The 17,945-nt window shown below is 43.4% G+C and overlaps 1 protein-coding gene across 1 annotated transcript in view; it reads right to left on the bottom strand.

Moving 5' to 3' along the window:
• frmd4a (FERM domain containing 4A) overlaps positions 1-17,945 on the bottom strand; it is a 101,894-nt gene that overhangs the window by 62,441 nt on the left and 21,508 nt on the right. The gene's annotated exons all lie outside the window — the stretch shown is intronic.

Below are 17,945 nucleotides of genomic sequence, written 5' to 3'. Positions count from 1 at the left end.
TGTCTGGTCTAGGACACAAAGAGGGGAATACACACCATATAAACACATACACACACACACACACACACAGATCATTGCAGTTATTATTCTCATGCATGCAGATGTTTATAATAATATCACTTGGTTCATCATCTGTATGCAGAAAATTGTGCAAATTAGCCAGATTTTTTTCCCCTCACAAAGCTGTGACAGTGGTGGACCCTTGCAGAGATCTTTTATCACGATGGCTGCAGCCCCAGAGAGCTGTGGGAAGCTGCATCCCATTCAGCTGAGTCAGTCCTCTGTATCCACCACGGTGGTCTTTACATGTCCATTAAAGCTATTGGACTCATGAGTTACAGCTGCGCCTAGTGACTTACTGTCATATTCTCGTCATCACTCACCGCTGAGCTCTGTTTGCTTTCTGCACATCGATACTCAACTGTCAGCTGATTAACTAAAGTGGATCAACAAACACATATGCACGCACGCAGATGTTCGGTACGCACATATAACAGTAAACATCTTGTGTGGGTTGCGTAGTAGCACTGGATTGTAACCAGTAAGCTTGGTGATTGAGGTGATTTGATGCTGGGTCACCGGCTATGAAATCAGATTAAAACCACCAGTCAAAATGAGCAACTTCTTCCATCCCGCCTCATATAATTTCTTTAAGAGAGGACCCCCCCCCCCCCCCCCGCCCCCGACTGGCTTTAGTGACATGATACTGTATGTCGCACATATACAGACGCACACACACATACATTGTGTTAAAGCTGGCGCACACAGGAGAAAATCATCCGCAGTGGTAATCCCCAGTAAGCATTATTTATTCAATACCCTGGCCCACATCAGTGTGTGAGTGACTGTGGCCTACATGAGAAATATCAGAGGGCTATTTATAAACTTAGCTCCAGAGTGCAGACATCCAGGTCTCGAGGATGACAAACTGGAGGAATTGAGAAAAAGGAGCTAAAAGACACGACTCATTTCTCTCTCTCTCAGCGCGCCGCGACTGGTTAGATGTGTTTGATGTTAATTCAGCTTATGATGACAGAGATTAACTGCCACCGCTGATTCGGGGAGACATAACCTCGCCGCTTTCATAGGGATCTCGTATGATACCTTGACGGGGAGACGACAATACGCTCTCCTAATTGAACAGTTTAATATTGGTTTGTGTTTGTTTGTTCTCTTCTGCTCCGTTTTTTTTTTTTCTCCTTTAAATTCCGTTTCTTCATATCCAGTGAGGTGATAAGCCTCTTTTTCTTACTCATCTTGACAGGAGGGAAATAAATAAATAAATAAAAACAAAACGTTACTATTCTTGCCGCCTCGGGCTAGATACACAATGACCCATTTCAGTCAACAAGCTCACGAAAATAAAAAAGCAAATGGGATTTGCACTTGGTGATAAAAAAATATGTGAAATACAAATCTGCAGGCACAATAAGGCATAAAACTACAAGTATCAAGTAAAAAGCTGGGAGATTCTGACGTGCCTCAGTGTACCAGATCTGTTCACGCCAGCTGTCCTCAAAATGAACTATCGGCTATTAATACATTTCCCCCCCCAAAAAAACCTGTGAAGGAATGACAGAGAAGAGAAAGGAAACAAGAAAAGAAAGAGAGAGGATCACTGGAGATGCTAATGGAGGAGGTGCAAACAAAGCGCCTGGACTGTCTGGGTTTTATTTTTACTCTGTGTGTGTGTGTGTGTATGTGTGTGTGCGCCTAGCCTTTGTTCGTAGTTGTGATAATAAGAAGGAATGGTTCTCAATTGTACAATCCTGGCTGTCTTACGCATTAATTTATCCTGATAACCCAGCCAGTCTCTGCCCACGGCTGTCTGACTCATCCCTATGGTCCTACTTCTCACTGTGTTTCTGTGTCTGTATATGTGTGTGTGTGTGTGTGTGTGTGTGGGTGTGTTTATGGAAATGCCCTCTAGCTGGACCCCCTCCCATCCCGAGCAGGGAGGGAGGAGATTGAATGTTTATGTTTCAAGACAAATTACAAAGGGTTGAATTACAGCACCATTGCTCAGAAAACACAGCCATATAGCCTCAACAATACCACCCTGATAGCATAATTCAATTCATTTCTCACCGGGTAAGTGTATGCAAGTGTTGTCTCTATCTCATGAGAGTGAGATGAGCAGAAAGCAGGGTCTCTCACCCTTCATCAAGCCAGAACCAATCATAAGGACTTCTCCACAGGGGCGCATCCACTTCCATTATCATCCCCCTCAGCAGTGTCTGTGTAAGAGGGCCTGGGAAACACTATTACATGCTCAGAAAGGTAAAAGCCAGCCTGTGAGATTTTGAGGAAATGGGGACATTTAGTACGTGACTCATTGTGGAAACTGGGACATATTTGTATTTCGGAGGAGATTTGGTGGAACACAGGGACAGGTTGTCCTGGTCAAACCGTGTCGCTCAGCGCAACATCTGCTCGACCCGCTGTGAGGTGCTGTGTGTGTGTGTGTGTGTGTGTGTGTGTGTGTGGGTGTATCTGCTTGTTTCTCTTTCAGTATGATTAACTTTGCAGCCACTGGCAGCAAAGGAATGTAGGCAGACTGAACAATCGCCAATCACTCCACCTTTGAATGTGCTCTGTTTATAACCTTGACAAGGTGTGTAGACCATTGCTTTGAAAAAAAAAACTGTCTTTGTTGGAGTGCAGTCCACATGCACTGCCATTATACAGTCATCTATGCCTTAATGGAATTAGAATATATCATTCCAATGGGCCAATCAGAAGTCTATTATGAGAGCAGCGGCAGACTTGAATGGGCGCTGAATGTGCAATTTGCCCCAGTGAATAGCAGACGAGGCTTCTGAATTATTCACCCAAGCCTACTGGAAAGCCTCAGTGTGTGCTCGGCCTGCTGACATCAGAATCTATCTGCATGTGATGGAAATGGAAGGCTGAATGATAATAGCTTATTAGTTTATGGTTTATTATGTGCACATAAAAATTGGATCGAGTTTATGATAATTGTCTTTTCTCTATTTATTTGGGTGAAGAATTATGAGCCAAGAAAATGAGATACATCTGATTGAAGCCTGACTATAATATTCAAATTTGATTCATACTATAGAGGGAATTGAGGTTTTCCCAGAACATTGGGAAATAAACCTGTATGTTGGAATTCTGATGATAGGAATCAGTCTGACTAATCCGCTTAGACCTATACACATCATTTAAAGGTTAAGGCTGGCAATTTCATATTTTTCTGATTGCCAGCAAATCCCATGGAAGGATCCAAACCAGCAATGAATTTAACCTACTAACAAGAGGTCACTTATGTGTTTTTTATTTAAAAAATTAATGGAAAAAGACATGAATGAGCCACATTATCGCTGTGGGTGACTTGTTTCTTCGAATGACAGTTGGCAATGTGAAGTCATTTACTAATAATTAAAAATAGTCCTCAAAGTTCCCCCTAGATAATTCTGTTTGAGTAACATTTGCTAAAAAGTGTCTAGCTGTTTTAGGAAATCACTACAACAAGAATCCATATATTTGTGATTTGTTTTTAAAGACTTACGCCTTCAGTAAGAATGACTGGAGCCCAGTGCTATAGAGCAGGTAAAGGAATCAAAAATACTGAGAGATGGACTCACAGATTTTTGCTTTTGGACAATAAAGAACTATAGAATAATGTGAGCCTGATCCTAAAGTAACAGACAAGCAGGGTCCTGTTATTTTATTTCCTTGGTGCTGAGAAGACTTGACACTCCAGTCTTACAACAATCAATACCAGGACCAGATTAATTCAGACTGGACTACAATTGTTTGGTGGTGAGAGAGGCAGAGCAAGAGAGGGAAAGAGAGAGAGAGAGAGAGAGAGAGGGAGGGGAGGTCATCTTGCTATAATTGAACAATTTTGTCACTGGGCAGAGGACACACCCATTACATAACAGAATGACCGTACATAATACGCCCAGTCAATAGCTTCTCTATCTGAATCAACACATCCACAGTGGCGCGGTGAAAAAAAATAATAGTACGCTGGAGAATAGATTACGTACACATACTGTAAAATGCTGTGATACAATTGTCATTGTGGGGAGAGAACAAGTTCTTGGTATCAGTGCGTCACAGTGTTTGTGCTTCTGGCAGGAAGACTGAATGCTCTCAGAGACCACAGGCCCTTTGTGGCAGACCAGCTCTCCCAAAGATATGAACTAGTGTTTTATGGCTGCTGGAAAGAGCAGAGAAGTACAGCTGTGATGGAAACAATCCCATCCAGCTGAGGTCCTCCTCTGTGAAAGCTGATTTGAGTATAGACGAGGGGGATGGAGTAGAAAACAAGGGAAGGGAGGAAGAGGAGTTAGAGAAGGGGATGTTTGACTGTGCCTCCAGGCCTGCATCACATGAAGGGATGTTGAGGGAAGAGGAGTAGAGGTGGGGTTAGGAGAGGGGGGATGTTGTTGGGGAGCATGAGGAGGAGATTCAATTAAACTACACAAGGACGGAATGCATTTTTAATCATGGCGCTTCATTTCCTGACGTGACTGTCAAGCCTTTTGTGCGAGACTGCGAGGCATCCTCTGAATGAGGAGCTGCCATCTCTCTGTGTCCGCCCCCCCCCCCCCCATCACTGCTCGCACAGCACCAGCCGACCAGCGACACAATACACAGCAGCTTTGGCAGGGGCTGATATGACGCCGTGAACAGACATTTTACAGCCAGCCAGAAAAACGAAAAAAAAAAAAAAAAAAAATCCAATCAGCAGATACAGATCACGCCACTATTTTACTCGTGTCAAAAGGTCTTGTCACTGTGTCTGTGCCAGCGTTGCTATGTACGTTGCTATATGAATGAGACCTCTGTGTCACAAATGTCATGGAAAGCAAGCTACAGTAGCAGAGATGATTGCTGTTTTTCCTTTTAAAAAACGAATAGACAGTCTTTCTCTTCTGAGCGACATTCAATCACTCCCTCTGGGTCTGCTGTTTTCAAAATTTCCTCGCTTTTGCGGCAATGTCAAGTGCCGATTTTTGTGCTCTCTTACTAGGGTCTTTGAATTTTAAGCTGGCAGGCATGACTTTGCAACCAAGTGATGCGCAGCGAGGTGCTTTAAATCTGTGTTAGAGGCCTTGAATACAGAAGAAATAAAAGTGTTGACCTGAAAAATATACAGTCTTCAAAAATGACTACTCTGCTTCCACTCTAGCTCCCTGCGAGCAATCAAGGCAACAAAATAGTGACCTCCTTTTCTTGTAGTAAAAGAGGCTGTAAAGGAAGTTCATTCCCTCGGATCCTCTTGGCTTTCCTGAATCATTCATACGTGCTGCTGTGCTAATGAAAATAGCTGTGCACCCTTGAATGTAGCTGTGCGCTCTGTTTCTGCTCCAAGCCAATGAGCAGCACAGATAGGGCTTCTCTACTAGAGGGTGGAGAAGCACTGTCATTATTCTAATGACTCTTAATATTCCTAATGACCTCTGTCTCTGCACATAGATGAGTTAATTCACACAACATACATTTACATGTATGTTGAGACACAGTTTCGTTCATTCATTCTACACTGACGTTCAATATAAAAAGTAAATTATTACTGTTAGTCTCCAGTTTTGAAACACTCTGATAAAATAGTTTCAGTAGTATAAGATTCTTGATGCCTGACACACATCTACTGCTAGTAAGCCTTCCCATAAAAATGTTTAATTCCCCCTGCCTTTATTTGATGGTTCACTGAAATAGGCCTCTTATTAGCTCATGTGTGCAATGTCTTAACGTTCATGTGTGTGTGTGACACTACGCATGCACTGCCATATGTGCGCATAGTAAGCAACCAGGCTGGGAAAGGGTGCAGGCGATTTGAATATTTCTCATTTAAGTATGCAAAGTGGCCAGATAACCCTCTGTTTTCCAGCCTCTACAAGCAATTACAGAAATAAATAAATAAGCAGTGTAATTAGGATGCTGAGAGGAAATGTAGAGGAAACGGGCGTTTTCCTGACTCCCACTTTTTTTTTTTTTTCTCCATCCCACATGCAGTGCATGAATAATCCAAATCCTGTTCTGGCCATAAACACTAATCTTTATTGCTCAAGTCATAAATCATCTATTGGGTATATGAAAAAAGGCCAAATCTCCAAAATAGGCTGATGGAGTGAGGCATCAAATTTCTGCATATATGAGTGACATCTTTGCCCTGCAGCAGTGAAATTGAGTGCTTATAGTGTTCACTGGAAGCACAGTATATATCTCAGAAAAGGACAGATTACTTTATTACAGATTACTCCCTCCGACAGATGCCTGTGCCTGTAAACAATGTTAAAGGGAAACAGAAGCTTAACGACCGAACTCATTACACCAGCAAGCAGATCAAAGCAACCAGGGATTCTGATGTCGTACAAATGTGTGTGTGTGTCTATGAGGAGGAGGCGGAAAGTGTGTTTGTGTCTCGGCGTGTGCGTGTGTGTTTGTGGAGTAGTTTTTCATTCCCACAGACCGAATGCTTTGTAAACCACAGGGGCCTGAGTAATCTACCTCCAACCAAGCGTCACGGGCAATAGAAACCCGACTATCACATCCATCAGATTTTCTGTTTCTTTTCTCTTTTCATCCCTCATTTCCTCGTTCTCAATCCTTACTTCCTGTACTTGGAGATTTCATTCATTCCTAATCAAAAGATTTATGGCTATCTGCAGATAAATACGAAGGCTGCAGACGACAGAAAGCATAAGTACTACCTAGATTTAATACTTGGATGAAAGTTCCTCACATGCTGAGTTAACATTCCCAAAGACTTAAGTCTTAACTCAGTGGGCTGTTGAGTGGTGTCGAGTCATGTAGGCCGTGCAGTCCAGGTTAGATTCCTGGTCAGCCAGTTTATTCCCTAAATCACCACAGTGTCTGCCGTTTAATCAGCACATTTTTTTTTTTCTTCTTCTGTGCTAATTAATGAGAGAGCATCTGGAAAGAGACGTGAACATATGTTGGCCTATGGTCTCCAACTCCAATTATGCACTGGAGAGGTCACCCATATCATGCACAAAGAGAAGAGAGGAACGGTGATGTAAGACTAAAAAGCCTTAGTTAAATGAATTTTAAGGCAGATAAGGAAATTACTGAGATTGAGAAAAAAAATGGACAAAAGAAAAAGCGGGCAGACTTACAAAAACATCCATAAGCATGTGCTCCAGGGTCACCTCTATGTCCTCGAGTCGAGCTGCAAGAGTCATCGTTCAGCTGATCCAAAAAAACGCCACCAAAGGGAAATTTGATTTTTCTACAAAATTGAAGACTGTCAATCAAAATCTGGCTTTACAGCCCTTTCTCTTCCCCTCTGTCGTTATGCTTGATCAAATGATGCTGACAGTTGGCTCAAATAAAGTAGTGAAGCCATGTCAGGTATTAAATTCTCCAAGCGATCGTGCCACGACATCTTCTCAGTCTGTCTTAATTTGTCCGCCCTCATTCTCCACACAAACAACTTTCATTCTCCACACAAACAATCAGTTCCAAATCTGATAAACAAACACGTCACTCCTCTAAACTTGGCGCCGAAAACCTGCCTGGATTCCGATAAGCGCTCCAACGGTTTCCAAGAGTGAGGAGTCTCCCCAGAGTTCTTTGAGCGCTTCTTTGAGCAACGTGTCTCCCAATGAGGATTTGTGGCAAATTGGAGCCTCGTTGTCCCCTCTCCAAATCTGAGTTATGATCGGCAGGAGAGATGAAGATACTGACAACTCCCTGGCAGAGGGAGGGCAGAGAGGGTGGGTCTCGTAGCTTCTGCTAGGATGCACAGAGCAGGAAGAGAGGAGGAGGAAGCATAGGACTTGATGGGGCGCTAACAGTCAGAGAAGTGACTAATTTGTGATTAAATTATGTGTCTGTTTCTTTTTTTTTTATATCTTTCTATCTCACATTCTCTAAGTTGTTTGAACAGAATATCTCCTCCCTCTTTTCCCCTTTCACTCTCCCCCTTTTTTTCTCCATGCCCTTTCAGGTCTCTGTCCACAGTGGATGTCTTTGTGTGGAGGGAGAGCCTGGGGCAGCTGATGCCCAGTTCTGGGTGCTCTTGGCTGGGGTCATCCTCTCTCACACTGGGCCTCTCATCAATGGCCCTTTGTGGGGGCCTCATTAAGGGCTGGCCCTGGATGTTGAGGCTCCCATGGACACACGGGGAAAACAACAGCGATATGGCCTGGATCTATGACTGGAAGCTTATGTAACAGTGACGGGGAGGGGTATGCGAGGGTTGTAGAGGATAGGGCATGTGGGGTAGAGGGGCTGATTGGGAAGGAGAGGGGTCGGAGGGAGGATAAGGGTGCATGGTAGAGGGTGCAGCGATTCAATGAGGGAGGAAGGAAAGTGGAAGAAGACGGGAAGCGGAGGGATGAAGGATGTTGCTGGGACGCTCCGTGCGTGGAAGGGGGCTGTTTTTGTTTTTCTATGCAAGCGCTGGTGGAATGTACCCCCCATTCTCCCTCAGTCTGTAACAAGACTTGCTTGTAGACAGAAAGAAACAGAGAGACTGAGTCAGACAGAAGGGGAGTAAAGAGGAGGAAGTGAGTTTAGCTGGGCTGTACCAACAAACAGGATATGACTATATACAGTAATGAGCTCTAAGTAGGGAGACATTGATACATTTACATACGCACAATAAACCAAGTTACTGGGAGAAATCAAGTTACTGCAGGAAGTCTGGAAAATTAGTTTACACAGCAGTAATGTGGCTAATGTTATGCTAGCATTTACATGCAACTGGTCAGTAGTTACATTTCTCTGATAACCCTAACAATAGTTTGGTCCCAAGGCTGGTTAATTTTAAGTTTGAGTGATTTAAGATGCTGTTTCCTGTTTTTTTTTTTTGCCAGAGCATTCAGATTGACAGCACAGTCCGCAGTGAGAAAGCCTCAGTTTTCCTTCTGTGCAAATGGTCTGCATTTTCTAAAGAAAGCTTAATGTTTAGCTATAGGCCTAGCTAATGACTGATTTAGACCTCTAGATGCTATTATTCCTTTTTTTACTGTCAGTTTCATTTCTTGTCAGACAGTAATAGTGATACTATCATTCTCTGAAGTCTTTATCATGCACAGCATTTCTGGTACGCCCTAGAAACCTGGTCAAGTGTATACATGACAAAGAATTTTTTTCAGTAGAAATCTAGCTGTGTCAAAGTTCTCAGGTTATAGCTGAAACCCAACTCACTCTTTTGATTTGATTTTTTCTTATTTTCTCCTGCTACTTCACTCTTTTCTGTTCAATCCAGTCTCGCTTCATTTCTCCTCTCTCACCCATGCTACATCGCCCTCAATCTTATCTCTCCCTGCTGTCCTCCTACTGCCCTCCTTCTAAGCCACATAGACCCAGAGAGACAATGACCTTTGCCCTCTGACCTCTCTTGGTTGCGAGGTCTACAGGATCAGCTGCTCGTCAGTTCTCACATAAACTCTGTGGTCAAGTGCATCGGAGTGTGACCGAGTCTTATTGCACAGCCTGGATTCTGTGCACTTACACACACACACACACATGCATGCACACTACACATGGATGCCATAATACACACCACTGGGTGTTAAAAGACAGAGTGCGGAGATCCATCAGTCTTTTGTTGCCCTCGGGAGGCTTGCCTGTCTTCCTGAAGTTGCTCCTAATGCTGCCTGCTGTGAATATGTAACACCCCGCCATTAATAACTCAGAAATATCCTTCTAATTCTCATCTGCATGCCGCTCATGCATTATAAAAACCCTCCAGCGAGAGGAAGACGGACAGTATATGGCCTCTAAGAGTTGTGAAGCAGGTGGCACGTGGAGTGTGAATGCAGCGAGGAGACGCACAGAGCGGCAGGTAGTCTTTCTCGACCGGCATTTTCTAGTGAAGAACTTAGCCTCCAGCAGAGAGGCGACACAGGACGGCATGTCCCAGTGTGCACTTATTTGTACGGCAAGGGTTAAAACTCAGATTTCTGTGTGTAATCCAGTGTGTGTGATGGTAAGTGAAGGTAGCGGAATGAATCGTTAGTGCCATGTTTACAGCCATCTTAGAGAAGGCTTAATATCATCTCACCTCTTTGCATAATAGAAACACTGCGGTCCATCACACACATACACAAACAGTGCGTTCATACACAAAGGTACGCTCACATGTACTTAAAAATGCACAAACTTATTCATGTAATTTACATGGAAGAAGGGGTTTGAACAGCCAAACTGCTGTTTCTACACAGATTTATACATTTATTTAAATATACAGGGATCCCCTGTGAAGCCTCTTTCACACTGACTCAAGTATATGATCATACACACAGATTTAGAGTATGAATTTACATACATATAAAAGCATAATGAAATGGCAAACAATTCGACAAATAGTTACTCAGCGAGATATTAAAAATGAGTTACATTCAAACAAACTTTCTATATCAACCCATTTGCTAAACTTCATTACATTTCACAGTACCTGTGAATGAAACATGCTCAGGCAGTCTAAGTCTGAGGTGTCTTTCCATCTTTCTCCAACGCCGCTGTCCTCTTGGAAGCCGACTGTCTCAATAATCCAGTAAGCGTCCAGAACACCAGACTGTCGGTTCCTGCAGCAGCTCAAACTGTGCATCACAAAACCGAACTTAACAAGCGTCTCTTATCCTGATTCATACCAAAAGCTCTGAAGACAGTTTTGTTCTTTAATTCTAATTTTGAGCAGGAGTACAGAATGTGTGTCTGTGTGTGTGTGGGCGCCTGCTTGATCATGATGTCCACCTGGCATGGAAATTAGGGATATGTGCTAATCAAACTGGGCAATCTTCCAAGTGGTTTGAGGTCTGCACACACACACTCACATGCTCAAAAATAGTATCTAGACAGTTGACATGTTGATAAAGCCTCTTAAGCAACTGTTTGCAGCTAACTGTCTAAAGCGTTTACTGCCAGTCTCATACACTGGACAAGTAGGTGTTAAAGTCTGCGGGGAATGCAACACACTGCATCTGCTCATGTGTCTGGCCAAATGACCACAAAAGGTTTTGTTGATTCACCGTATGTCACACTGTGAGTTATTATCTGCCTGAAAGCATTTTCTTTTAAAAAAAATATCCTCACATAATGTATGTCTGTTTCTGTCCTCTAGTATTTTTATCTTTTTGCTGCCACTTGTTCTGTCTTTTCCTGTTTTCCTGTCTCCATTCATGTCTTTTTTTGTCAGCCTCGAGTGCTGAAGGACAGCAAGTGCAGATGAAAGGGATTCTGCTAAGTCACTCTCTGCAGCGCTGTTAGTAATCTGAATTTTTGCTGTGTCATTCCACACCCCAAATCTGTCATTCCACATTACGGCGATTGCCTCTCTGTTACTTGTGTGTCTCTCTGGGTACTGGTGTGTGTGTGTGTGTGTGTGATTTCTAGAGAGGCTTGTGAGGAGAGAGGCAGGTGCACTCGACTATCTTGTGTCATTCTTGCTGCAGTGAAAGTCACCTTGGATTTTTACAGAAAGACACGTTCATGACTAACCAGAGCAAAATTACTTTGAGATATAAGTGACGTTTGACTAGAGCATCGAATATCTGATACACAGGGGAATCAAGAGGCATCTACAAGCAAACACAAACACCAACACCTTCTACCTCTTCTAACTTGGTCAGAGTGTTTGCCTCTGTCTTCCCTGTCCTACATACAAGCCTCTCACTAGAGAGTGAGTGTGTATCTGAGAGGCACTGAGCAGACAGAATGCGACAGAGGCATATTCTAGAGGCTGGTTGTATGAAGGCGCTGGATTGAGTCACGCTCCTGCATTTTCTGCCCCAGTAAACTTAGCCCACTTTACCCAGTGCAGAGGAGGCTTCATAGCCTACGCCATGCACAGAAATAGACACAGCTAGACGCACACGTACCTACTGTTAGTGGCCGAGTGGATAAGACAACATTGTTTCCCCAACACTGATTTAACAATTAACACTCTAGTAAGCAGGCGTGCCTGTCTGCTGGCGATTCCGTACAACTTTTGTGAATTACTCTAGCATGCAAACAGCGCACTCACATCTACTTAGGATCAAGACGTGCACGTGAGTCCGTATCCCCAAAAGTCCACACACGATTAGGAATGTGATTTGTAGCAGTGTGAGCGTTAAATGTTTGATGATACGGCTACATATTTAATCTTTACATGCCAGATCATGAGGGGAAATGGGTTATACATGATTCTGCTCCCAGGGGGGAAAACTGGGATACTAGGAAAAGGGAGAAACATAGGTTAACACATTTTATGTGTGTGTGTGTGTGTGTGTGTGTGTGTATGCATGTCTGTGTGTTTTAATAATATGGACAGAGTATCTGTAATGGATCACTGCCCAATATTCTGATTATAAAGATATAAATGACTGTTTATACTTAGATTTGTATCACCTGCAAAATATCAATACAATATGTGACTACAACTAACAATTTTTTTCATGATCTGAGAAGAATCTGAGAATGATGTTTTCAATTAATCGATGAATCCTCTAGTCGATAAAATAGAAATAGTTAACAATTGCCCATCATAATTTTACTGAATGATCAATTAATCAACTAATTGTTTCAGTGCTAAAGCTTACCACTGAAAATCCATAAACTAAACCAAGTTTTCCTGTATTCTTTACAATCTTGCCAAACAATTTTCATTCCTCAGACCTTCGCCTCAGACTCATTTGTCTACATGCAGGATGCAGCTGTGCTTATAACCCTTGTAAACCTCTCAGCCACTCATAACTACGCAGCTCTCCTTCTTTATAGACAATGAATCATTATGATCCCTCAGGCATGCAAACCACAAACTAACAAAGTATGCGCACAAACAAACACAAAGTACAAAGAGGATGCACCTGTGCGATCCATCCCGCACACAAATACACACTCATAGTTGTATTTCCTTGTTCTTCTAATGAGCCAACATGACCTACTCATTCTATAAGCCTCGACACACATGCATGTACTCTCCCAGGAGTGCAGTAAACCCAAGCCAGACTTCTGTCAGCTCCACCTCTTGCTGCAGGCAAGGGACTAAGCTGCTTGTTACTGTACAGATGGGCCCCCACACCTCTGACAGGTGCACCGGCTCCTCCGCTGCCATACAAACCAATGCTGTGCGCTGGCCAAACGACACAGGCAGATTGTCTTTGTTAACATGGAGAAGAGGAGGAGGAGAGCCCCTGGGCTTCAGGGAAAGAGAGACGTAATTCGAGGAGATCATCTCTACCTCCTGACATTACTCCAGGCCATCCCTCTCATCCCTTGGGAATGTAAAAGGTGAAATCATGGCAGTTCAGTCTGCGTGCATGTGTTTGTGGTTTTACATTTCATAGGTACTAACGATCGGCTATATGTTTTTAAGACAAACGTTCAATTTGTGTCATATCTGTTGTATCTGTCTCTGCCTCGCTCTGTATGTCTAGGACAAATGGATGGGATCGATGAAGGATCCAGAGAGGGAGTGGGCTGACAGAGGGGGGCCAGACTGACCCCCTGGGGCCAGGGCCTTTACCAGGGTCTCCTGCTAGACAGACCAGTCACCCCACCCACCCCCTTTTCCTGCCTTTGTCCTCGCTACACCTCCTCGTCTCCACCGCAGTCTGAAAAAAAAAAATGACAGGCAGGGCTTGATCAGTCCCAGGTTTCACTCCAAACCAAGGTCTTGTCCCTTGGTATTTACCACTTATTTACATTCAGCTCCCATTATCGCCATGGGAACAGGGGAGCTGCCGGAGTTACAAAAGGGAAGCACGAAAGCGCAGAAGATTGGGCACATGAAGTACTGTGGGAGGATTTATTAGGGAGGGAGCATGGGGGGTAAATCCTATGTAATTGCCCCTCCAGTAGACAGCAGGGGGAATGGGACGGCCACTCGGTCACTGACAATACTCATAATTATTAATCAAGTGCAGCCTTTACCATATGCTTTCCTCCTTCAATCTCTTTGTCCCTTGCTGTCCTCCCCTTTTTTCCATCTCATCATTTTCTCTCTTTCTTGGTTTCACTTGCTATCCTCTTGCTCTTTGTCTTTGGCCCATTCATTGTCTCTGTCTTGGACAGCAGGAGGAGCAGGATGAGGTCATTAATTATACACATAACAGTTCCCTGGTCACCACACATTCACATATACACACACAGACACACTCTCCTACTTCTCCACCTGGTCCTCTCCATGAGCACTCGTGTCTCTGAGAAAGCTGTGATGACAGATGAGAGAAAGAGAGAGAACCGTGGAGTTGTCCAATAAAGCTCGCTGTTTATTGGGGCCAAACGGCCAGCGCTCACACACAGCAGCAAAACAGCAGACCACTGCTCATTAGATGTGAAGGTCTTCACTTATTGGCTCCATACATCAGACAGGACTAGGCAAAGGCGAGCCTGGTTGCATCTGACAGCCGTGAATCTTAAGCAATGTCAGGGGTTTTTCTCCACCAGCGCCGACCCTCTCGATGCTCGCTTACTTATGTGAAGAGATTATTCTAACCTACACTTTACTGGAGGAGCTACAGGACACCACTTCAAATACAGGGCTGGTAGGATCTGCTCCTCTTTAGTAGAAGAAACTGAGCCGGACATTCAAGTGCTGAGGCTCATGATTTAGGGAAACCTTGGGCAAGGCAAGGGGAATCCCATCACACAGCGCACTCTGGTGGTGAGAGTGTGAAACACAGCTCACTGGTGAAAGGCTCAGAGGAAGAAGTGGATGAAATAACAGAAACAGCACATGAAATGTAAACACAATTTCAGTGCTTTAAAAGTGTCCAAGATATTGATTACTTATACTGATAATGATTACCTGTGCAGTGATCATAAAAAGCCAGCATATTGCAAAAAAACAAACAATGTACAAACAAGAAAACTTAACAGCTAAGTTGCATCATATCACAGAATTGCATCAGTGCCTCAGGGAAACAACAAACCTTTGTCTCATCAAAGCTGTTTTTTTCTGCAGCGCTATTGTTTGGAAAGTGCTTGTATTCAAGGCCAGTATACATAATAATCACCCAGCCAACTAAATCTGATTCAGGACTGGTAGGACAACATTCCATGTGAGATTGATAGCGTGCTCAATGAAAACGGTTGACTTCTTTATTATCTACTTTATATTTATGTATTATTAGGCACTTTCAAAGTTGAGCCAAACCGCTGTATGAATGTCAACATGTAGCTTAAAGTATTTCCTGCATGTGGGAAAAACAAGCTCCAGCTGCAAATGTTGAAAACAAATTCAAAGTCTTGAGAAATTTCTGATCTATGCGAAGGTTGTTTACACCCACATCAGCACATAAATATATTGACGTTTCTAGAACTGTAATATGTGATAAAAAGTGAAACACAGTAAAAAGTAAGTAGTAAAAGTGGAAGTTAAAAAAAAAGTGTTGAATGTCAGTGTTCACCAAAATGCAGTTGTTGTGTTGACATATCTGCACGTCTGTCGTAGACAAAGCAAACCAAAACAGGACAAGTAGAATCCAGTCATTTCCCAAATTAGAACAGAAACCTACATTGACTATCTGTGTCTCATAAATACACATGTATATTTGAAATCAGGTATGTCAGACAACTACAGAGTATGCAGCAAACAACAACAGCTGTTGCCAGAAACCAGACACATCCACACACAAACACCTCTAGACATGTATTAATGGCCTTAACTGCCGTGGCAGATGCTCGCATCTGTTCGGAATAAAACGCACACACGTGTAAATGCGTGCACACATTCACACGAAGGGGTGAGTTATAAATCTGACACACGTCACATTTAATTGTTCTAACAAGCGGTAATGAGAGCATCGAGGGTCAGTGAGACACTTTAGGATGATGTAAGTATTCCTTTGGGGGGGGAGCGGATGAGCATTAATCTGGCAACCTTGATTTCATATTTGGGTTTAATTCAGCGTAATGGCAGCTGTCTACACATGGGAGAAAGGTGGTAATAGGATACCTGGCAGCCACTGCGCAGCGTTTGTAACTAAAGACCTAGATTAGAGAGGTCAAAGAAAATACACAGCACTACCTACAGTACACTTTGGCAATGAAGCCAGGCAGAGGGGAAAAAAAACAACTTGAGCTTCAAATGACAGAAAATCAAAGGTTTGATTCCCCACAACAGTTACTGAAATCTGGCTGAGGAAATGCCTATTTAGAAGTAATCCCCAGGTATAGGTCTATTGTAGACAGCCATATTTATTAAACGCATGCTCCTCACTGCTGCATTTCCCTCTGAGAAGAACCAATCACTACAGCCGGATGGGATTCCTAAATGCCTTTGGTGTCATGGACTACTGCTTCAAAAAATCAAGAGCGCCTCTAAAGATTCTCCTCCCCCTCCGAGTACAATTTGCCACTCTGAACAGATTTATTCCTCCTTCATCCTGGCATCTTCACCATCAGCATCTCTCATTCTATCTCTCCCTTTCTCCTATCCATCCATTCTTCCAGCAGCTCTGAACCTGGTGGACCCAGCCTTGCAGCGACAAGCCAACATCAATACAGCTGTCTGGTGGCAGCATATGAGCCCATATGTCTGGAGCTGTGCGTGTAGATGTTATGGAGCATGCAAATTGACCGGTGTGCACGTATGTCTTTGTGGCTGTGCACATTTTGTGTGAGCATCTGTATGTATGTAGGGGAAAGTGTTCAATGGCGTTGTCTCCTTGAGCAGTCGTGTATGTAAATCATGAATAAGACATTAGAGCAGTAGGGCATACAAATTGCAAATGTGGAGTCTGTGCATGCTCTTTGCACTGAAGACTTTTTAAACTGAAATGATTGCACTCTGGAAAAAAAGTCAAAGAGGGTTATACAATTGAACTAGGCAAAAATAAAATATTTAAAAAATGATCTGCAAAATCTGTAACATTATAGGGTGTAGACAGCCATGTAGTATCTCCTCCGATAAAGGTCATAACATATTGGCCCTAAATGGGTGCCCCAGCCAACCAGCAGCACTCATCAGTGGCTTCCTACCTTCTACTTTGCCAATTACGCTTAAAGGAGAACCAAGGCCAGAAGCCAGAAACACTGCAGCCAGTGATTGAACCTGGGTCCCTGCAGCGGTGGTGGGTGAGTGATTTTCCTCTGCAACAGTCGGCACTCCGGGGTGTGTTTGAAACTGTAATAGAGCCAGTATCGCTCAGTACATGTGAATAGGTCAGAGCTGGAACAGCACAGTTGCTGCCGGAGACCAACAGTGAGTCTTACATGTAGCTGTGTTGTTTTTTTGATATGAATGTACTTAGCACCTTACAATACATGCTGTGTTTTTCCCTCTCTTTCTGTTACCTACAACCATGCACCTCTCTTTCTTTCTCCCCTCAGGACAACGTTGACACCAGTCCACTTCATGGTCAGCCAATCACATTTGAGGAAACCTGCTACTGACTGCTGCCAGCTTCCTCTCTGCTCATGTAAAGAAGTCAGAGTTCAGAGCCCAGGGGAAAACGTACGGAGATGGAGGCAGGATGGCTTAAAAGAGGTTAGAAATGGGCTAGAAATGGTGGGTCTCCGGCGGGGGGGGCGAGGTGAAAATGGAGGAATAAAGAGTGGAGGAAATGCTTAAGCGCATGTGACTGAGAGAGATAACAGAATAATGGGTGATGAGGTGAGGGGAAAAGGAAACTCCTATTTCCAGTGTGAGTTTATGCATGTGTATATGTGTATGCGTAAAAACGTCTGTGCTATGTAGATCTACTGATAGGGTGATGTATGATACCTGTTCAACGCGGGGTCACAATTTGTAGCAGGGGTGAAACTACTAATCCTCTGCTCGTTCATCAAAGGTGTCTGTGTGTGTGTGTGCGTGTGCACGCTTGTGATTACATTCCAATATAGAAAAGTATAATTGCCATTCTGATTCTCTAAAGGCTAAAAGCAGTGAGGGTTATGGTCTCATGGGACTATCTATTGTGTGCAATTACACAGATACAGTCAATATACATAATAGGACTGCTGGAGGCTCTTTAATTTAAAGTGCATGGTTTTAACACTGACACACAGAT

The sequence above is a fragment of the Thunnus maccoyii genome, chromosome 5 (assembly GCF_910596095.1).
Source record: "Thunnus maccoyii chromosome 5, fThuMac1.1, whole genome shotgun sequence".
Classification (NCBI taxonomy): Eukaryota; Metazoa; Chordata; class Actinopteri; order Scombriformes; family Scombridae; genus Thunnus; species Thunnus maccoyii.
Note: the sequence above shows the minus strand (reverse complement) of the source record. Positions and strands in the feature narration are given on the sequence as shown.